The sequence below is a fragment of the Capra hircus genome, chromosome 3, assembly GCF_001704415.2.
Source record: "Capra hircus breed San Clemente chromosome 3, ASM170441v1, whole genome shotgun sequence".
NCBI lineage: Eukaryota > Metazoa > Chordata > Mammalia > Artiodactyla > Bovidae > Capra > Capra hircus.
In genome coordinates, this window is record NC_030810.1 from 20,983,337 (window position 1) to 20,990,251 (window position 6,915).

Genomic DNA, 6,915 nt, shown 5'->3' on the forward strand with positions numbered 1-6,915 from the left:
GAACAGAACTTGTTCATGTGTAGGGGACTTACTGTACATGGTAGTATTATATTTGTTGTATGTAATCCAATCATTTTCAAACATCTATTAAGTTTTCAAACAAACAACAAAGCTGAAATTTTACAGTGAACAGCCCTAAACTCATTACTCAGATTTTAGTGAATATTTAGTGAAGTGTTACTATACTTGTTTTATCATAAAAAGGAAGGAGTTACCAGAGAGAGAGAGAGAGCTCTGAATTCAGCTTAGAGGATGCTTAAGTGTGTTGCTGAATACTAAGCTGCAAATGAGTAGAAAGAAACTTCACATACCCAGGCAAAGAACTACTGGGTAACTGTAAACTAAGTAATTCCCAAAGCTGTACGCAGAGGGCTAGATGTTTGAGTTTTGACCAGCTGTTGTGGAGAATTCCCATTCAACTTGAACTCCAAAAAGGGATACCTCTCCAGGGCTAAAACTACCCACAGAGAGGAGCTACACAAGATAGGCTATAACAAATCTTTAAAAAAGGAACCTTGAAAAGATCAAGCTGATTCACAAACACACAAAAACCCTGAGTGCCTGCCAGAACAAATTCCAAGACATTTTAAAGAAGACAGCTAAATCCAGCATTCAACAATGTAAATTTCACAATACCAAGTGCTCAGTAAAAAAAAAAAAACAACTGCCAGACAGACATACAAAGCAGCAGATTCTTGGGCATGTATCTGGAGAAAACTATAATTCGAAAAGATACATGTACCTCAATGCCCATTGCAGCACTATTTACAATACCCAAGACATGGGAGCAACCTAAATATCCATCTACAGATGAATGGATAAAGATGTGTATGTATACACAACAGAATATTACTCAGCCACAAAATAAAACAGAATGAAATAATGCCATTTGCAGCAACATCAAGATTGCCAGGAGAAATATCAATAACCTCAGATATGCAGATGACACCACCCTTATGGCAGAAAATGAAGAGGAACTAAAGAGCCTCTTGATGAAAGTGAAAGAGGAGAGTGGAAAAGTTGGCGTAAAGCTCAACATTTCGAAAACTAAGATCACGGCATCTGTTCCCATCACTTCATGGCAAATAGATGGGGAAACAGTGGAAACAGTGGCTGGCTATTTTTCTGGGCTCCAAAATCACTGCAGATGGTGACTGCAGCCATGAAATTAAAATACGCTTACTCCTTGGAAGGAAAGTTATGACCAACCTAGATAGCATATTAAAAAGCAGAGACATTACTTCACATTACTAGGTAATCTTACAACTTTGTACCAATAGAGGTTAACTTGTAAAAAACTGATAGCAATGCAAATCTTGTCTGCAACCAATGCAAATAATTCCTATACATAGAAATGCAAATGAATTTTTGTCCAATAGAGATGGAATTTAATTCCTTCCAGTAAAAGAGATAATCTCTAACATTATAGTTTATTGCTTAATAGGATATTAGTGTTTCTGCAACTATTAGCAAATTCATTTCAGTATTCCTCTGGCTGATAATCCAAATCTCTGAAACTCTGAAACTCAAATTCTCATTTTGAACAAGACTTACCAAAAAAAAAAAAAAAAAAGACTTACCATCTCACTGGTTCCCTCATTATTTAGGATAATAATGATTAAGCAGTTTATGATGATGAATAAAATCTTTGGCATGTGTTCATTTTATATTTTTATCAGTTATGTTTTTAACCTTTTGAAAATTATTTAGCAGACTGTAAGAAAATAAATACATATCAGATGACAAGTCATAAGAATAAAACCAGGGTGAGTCCCTTGGACTGCAAGGAGATCCAACCAGTCCATTCTGAAGGAGATCAGCCCTGGGATTTCTTTGGAAGGAATGATGCTAAAGCTGAAACTCCAGTACTTTGGCCACTTCATGCGAAGAGTTGACTCACTGGAAAAGACCCTGATGCTGGGAGGGATTGGGGGCAGGAGGAGAAGGGGACGACCCAGGATGAGAAGGCTGGATGGCATCATGGACTCGATGGACATGAGTCTGAGTGAACTCCGGGAGTTGGTGATGGACAGGGAGGCCTGGCGTGCTGGAATTCATGGGGTCGCAAAGAGTCGGACACGACTGAGCGACTGAACTGAAGAGGAAGGCTATTAACTGGTGGTGTCATCTATACTATTTTAGATAGGGCCAATCAGTCTACAAGTTCTGTACTTCTCTCTCCACTGTAAGTGGAATTCATCCTCTTCTCTCCATCTTCACAGCCACCACACAATCCAGACATGGTCTTCTCTCATCTGATCTCTGTACCTTCCTCTCATCTACTCTGAACATCGGCTATCAGATAATCATTTTTAAAAACAATTATCTGATCATGCCCCTCCTTTTCACTGGCTCCTATGGTGGAGTCAAGTTCTGTGGGGTCTCAGTTCAGTGGCTCAGTCATGTCAGACTCTTTGCGACCCCATGGACTGCAGCACGCCAGGCTTCCCTGTCCATCACCAACTCCCAGAGCTTGCTCAAACTTATGTCCATCGAATCAGTGATGCCATCCAACCATCTCATCCTCTGTTGTCCCCTTCTCCTGACATCTTTCCCAGCATCAGGGTCTTTTCCAAGAGGTCAGTTCTTTGCATCAGGTGGCCAAAGTATTGAAGTTTCAGCTTCAGAATCAGCCCTTCCAATGAATATTCAGGACTGATTTCTTTTAGGATGGACTGGTTGGATCCCCTTGCAATCCAAGGAACTCTCAAGAGTCTTCTCCAACACCACAGTTCAAAAGCATCAATTCTTAGGCGCTCAGTTTTCTTTCTTTTTTTCCAAAGAAATTAACTTTTATTTGAAAGAAGACTACCCCCCGCCCAACTACTTCTAAGAACTCTATACAAACAGCCTGCCTAAACCATTGTCCCAATACCAAAATTTCTAATAGCAATTATATAATCGCTCTAAGTAATAAATAATAAAGGCTGTCCTTCACTGATTAATAAATTCAACACAAAAATCACACTTTACGTTTTTAAGTTTCAACAAATGTATTTTAAATACAACATGTTTTATAGGAGTCCACAAGCTTTTCATTTCTAAAAAAAGAAGTAATTTTTAGGGTTCAAAAATTACGTTCTTCAAAAGAAATGACCAAGTAAGTATTTTCTTCTATAGCTTCAAACTTTCTATACTCAACTATTTGACTGCTCCATGCCACCCCAGACAAACTTGACCTGACTGAACTACAACTAACTTCCCCAAAAGAAAGTTAAAAAAGGAGTCTGTAGTAAATGCAGACCTCTAATACAATGTCTAATACAATATATAACACAAAAGAAGCTCTAAAAAGATCATTTCTTTCCTCATTTTGATAAGCTAGGAGTGAATTTTCCATAAAAGCAAAAAACAAACAAAAAAATCATTTACAAAGCATAACACGGGGGGGGGGGTTCCTTTTTTACTCAAGATGTTTAACTACTCAAAAATGACAATTACATTTTTAAGAATATAATAAAAGGGGTGGAAAATAGCAATACAATTGACAAAGTGTAGATGCTAAACAAACCAAAGATTTTTTAAGGGTTCTTTTTGAGGAGTAGAAAGGATTAGAAGCTTGGGGAAATCCAGAATTAAAAAAAGAAAAAAAGATGTCCTCAACTGCAACTGCTCTGCTTATTAATAGCGTCTTGGGCTGTAGGATCGAGATCTTGATCGTGATCTGTATCGACTATAATAAGGAGAAGGTGATCTTCTTCTGTACCGGTAATCATAGTCTTCATATCTGTTGTACCCACGATCATATCCTCGATCATAGTAAGAATCTCGACGTCTGCCACCTCCCCCACCTCCACCACCGCCACCACCGCCACCACCGTGAGTTGGTCTGCCCATGTATATGCCTGGTGTTGGTGTGTGTGCTCTCTTGGTGATAGAATAATCCACCCGAATTCTTCTACCATCCAGTTCCATTCCATTTGCCCTTTCTATAGCCTCCTTTGAGTCATCTATTCTCTCGAAATAAACAAAAGCAAATGCCCGTGACCGTCCAGTTCGCTGGTCATAAACCACATTGACACCACTCAACGGTCCATATCGAGAAAATACTTCGCGAAGATCTCTCTCTGTTGTGTACAAACTGAGGCCAAACACTCCTAGACAAGTATTGGGATCAGGATTTGCCCTGCTGCCTGTATGTCTTCTCCGGTTAGACATTGGAGAATGACTTCGGCTCCTTCGACGCCGGTATTCTGGTGTATATGACCTACTTCGAGATCGTCTCCTATGAGAGTGAGAATGGGATCTGGATCGACTGTAACGTTTATGAGAATGCCTCCTTGACCTCGACCTGGATTTTGATCTTGATCGAGAATGGGATTCAGAGTGTTTGGAAACCCTTGATGGACTACGAGATCCTGACCTGCTCTCCATTTTACACGAGCAGGAGATCCCATTGGAGATTTTGACTGAGAGCGAGACTCTCTGCCCTCGAAGTTGTTCTCCTCTACATCATTCATGTCGGCCAGGCGCTTCCCAGAACTAAATAAGAGACAAGTCTCGGCTTGAGGGCCGATGGCCTAATCAACCCGCTGACCGGACCGTGGGGAGGAGGAAAGAGTCGGCAACAACAGCTGCTCCACTCCACTCCCACTAGGTCGCAGGCTCCGGCCTGCTCAGTTTTCTTTATAGCCCAACTCTCACATCCATACATGACTACTGGAAAAACCATAGCTTTGACTAGACGGACCTTTGTTGGAAAAGTAATGTGCCCTGAAGCTTACAAAATTCGGGAGATGGTCTTTTAAAGAAAAATACAAAAATTAGTTACGTGCCTTGAACAGGGGAGTACAAATGACATGTCCTGAAACTTCAGCTTCATTGCAAAACCTCCTCAGTAGCCTCATTTTTCAGTACCTCTGGATCTCTCTCTGTACAAGTTCTGCCTAGAAGGCTCTTCTTGCCTCATTTTGCCTACCTAACTCTTTCTGTACTCAACAATCAGCTCAAAGTCCTCCTTTATCCTTCAACTGGGTTAGGGGAATTTACAGAGTCTCTCCTAAAGCTACAAGCATTCAGACGGAGCCACCATTCTCCACAAATGATTGTTCTTTTTCAGACCTCTCTGGAGAAGGAAATGGTAACCCACTCCAGTATTCTGGCCTGGAGATTCCTATGGACTGAGGTGCCTGGTGGGTTACAGTTTCAGTACAGTAGCTCAGTCACGTCTGACTCTTTGCGACACCATGAATTGCAGCATGCCAGGCCTCCCTGTCCATCACCAACTCCCAGAGTTCACTCAAACTCATGTCCATTGAGTCGGTGATGGCATCCAGCCATCTCACCCTCTGTCGTCCCCTTCTCCTCCTGCCCCCAATCCCTCCCAGCATCAGGGTCTTTTCCAATGAGTCAACTCTTCGCATGAGGTGGCCAAAATATTGGAGTTTCAGCTTCAGCATCAGTCCTTCCAATGAACACCCAGGACTGATTTCCTTTAGGATGGACTGGTTGGATCTCCTTGCAGTCCAAGGGACTCTCAAGAGTCTTCTCCAACCCCAAAGTTCAAAAGCATCAATTCTTTGGCACTCAGCTTTCTTCACAGTCCAACTCTCACATCCATACATGACCACTGGAAAAACCACAGCCTTGACTAGACAGACCTTTGTTGGCAAAGTAATGTCTCTGCTTTTGAATATGCTATCTAGGTTGGTCATAACTTTCCTTCCAAGAAGTAAGCGTCTTTTAATTTCATGGCTGCAATCACCATCTGCAGTGATTTTGGAGACCCAAAAAATAAAGTCTGACAGTTTCCACTGTTTCCCCATCTTTTTGCCATGAAGTGATGGGAACAGATGCCATGATCTTCATTTTCTGAATGTTGAGCTTTAAGCCAACTTTTCCACTCTCCTCTCTCACTTTCATCAAGAGGCTTTTTAGTTCCTCTTCACTTTCTGCCATAAGGGTGGTGTCATCTGCATATCTGAGGTTATTGATATTTCTCCCGGCAATCTTGATTCCAGCTTGTGCTTCTTCCAGCCCAGCGTTTCTCATGATGTACTCTGCATATAAGTTAAATAAGCAGGGTGACAATATACAGCCTTGTAGCTCTATACAGTCCGCAAAAACAAGACAGGGAGCTGACTGTGGCTCAGATCATGAACTCCTTATTGCCTAATTCAGACTTAAATTATAGAAAGTAGGGAAAACCACTAGACCATTCAGGTATGACCTAAATCAAATCCCTTATGATTATACAGTGGAAGTGAGATATAGATTTAAGGGACTACATCTGACAGACAGAGTGCCTGATGAACTATGGATGGAGGTTCTTGACATTGTACAAGTGACAGGGATCAAGACCATCCCCATGGAAAAGAAATGCAAAAAAGCAAAATGGCTGTCTGAGGAGGCCTTACAAATAGCTGTGAAAAGAAGAGAAGCGAAAAGCAAAGGAAAGATATAAGCATCTGAATGCAGAGTTCCAAAGAATAGCAAGGAGAGATAAGAAAGCCTTCCTCAGCGATCAATGCAAAGAAATAGAGGAAAACAACAGAATAGGAAAGACTAGAGATCTCTTCAAGAAAATGAAAGATACAAAGGGAACATTTCATGCAAAGATGGGCTCAATAAAGGACAGAAATGGTATGGACCTAACAGAAGCAGAAGATATTAAGAAGAGGTGGCAAGAATACACAGAACTGTACAAAAAAAGATCTTCATGACCCAGATAATCACGATGGTGTGATCACTCACCTAGAGCCAGACATCCTGGAATGTGAAGTCAAGTGGGCCTTAGGAAGCATCACTACGAACAAAACTAGTGGAGGTGATGGAATTCCAGTTGAGCTATTTCAAATCCTGAAAGATGATGCTGTGAAAGTGCTGCACTCAATATGTCAGCAAATTGGGAAAATTCAGCAGTGGTCACAGGACTGGAAAAGGTCAGTTTTCATTCCAATCCCAAAGAAAGGCAAT

General features: G+C 41.2%; 1 pseudogene across 1 annotated transcript; it reads right to left on the reverse strand.

The window, feature by feature from the left end:
* Positions 2,979-5,108, reverse strand: LOC102176009 (annotated as a pseudogene). Its single transcript, XR_001295530.2, has one exon. The product of XR_001295530.2 is annotated as a transformer-2 protein homolog alpha pseudogene (transcript).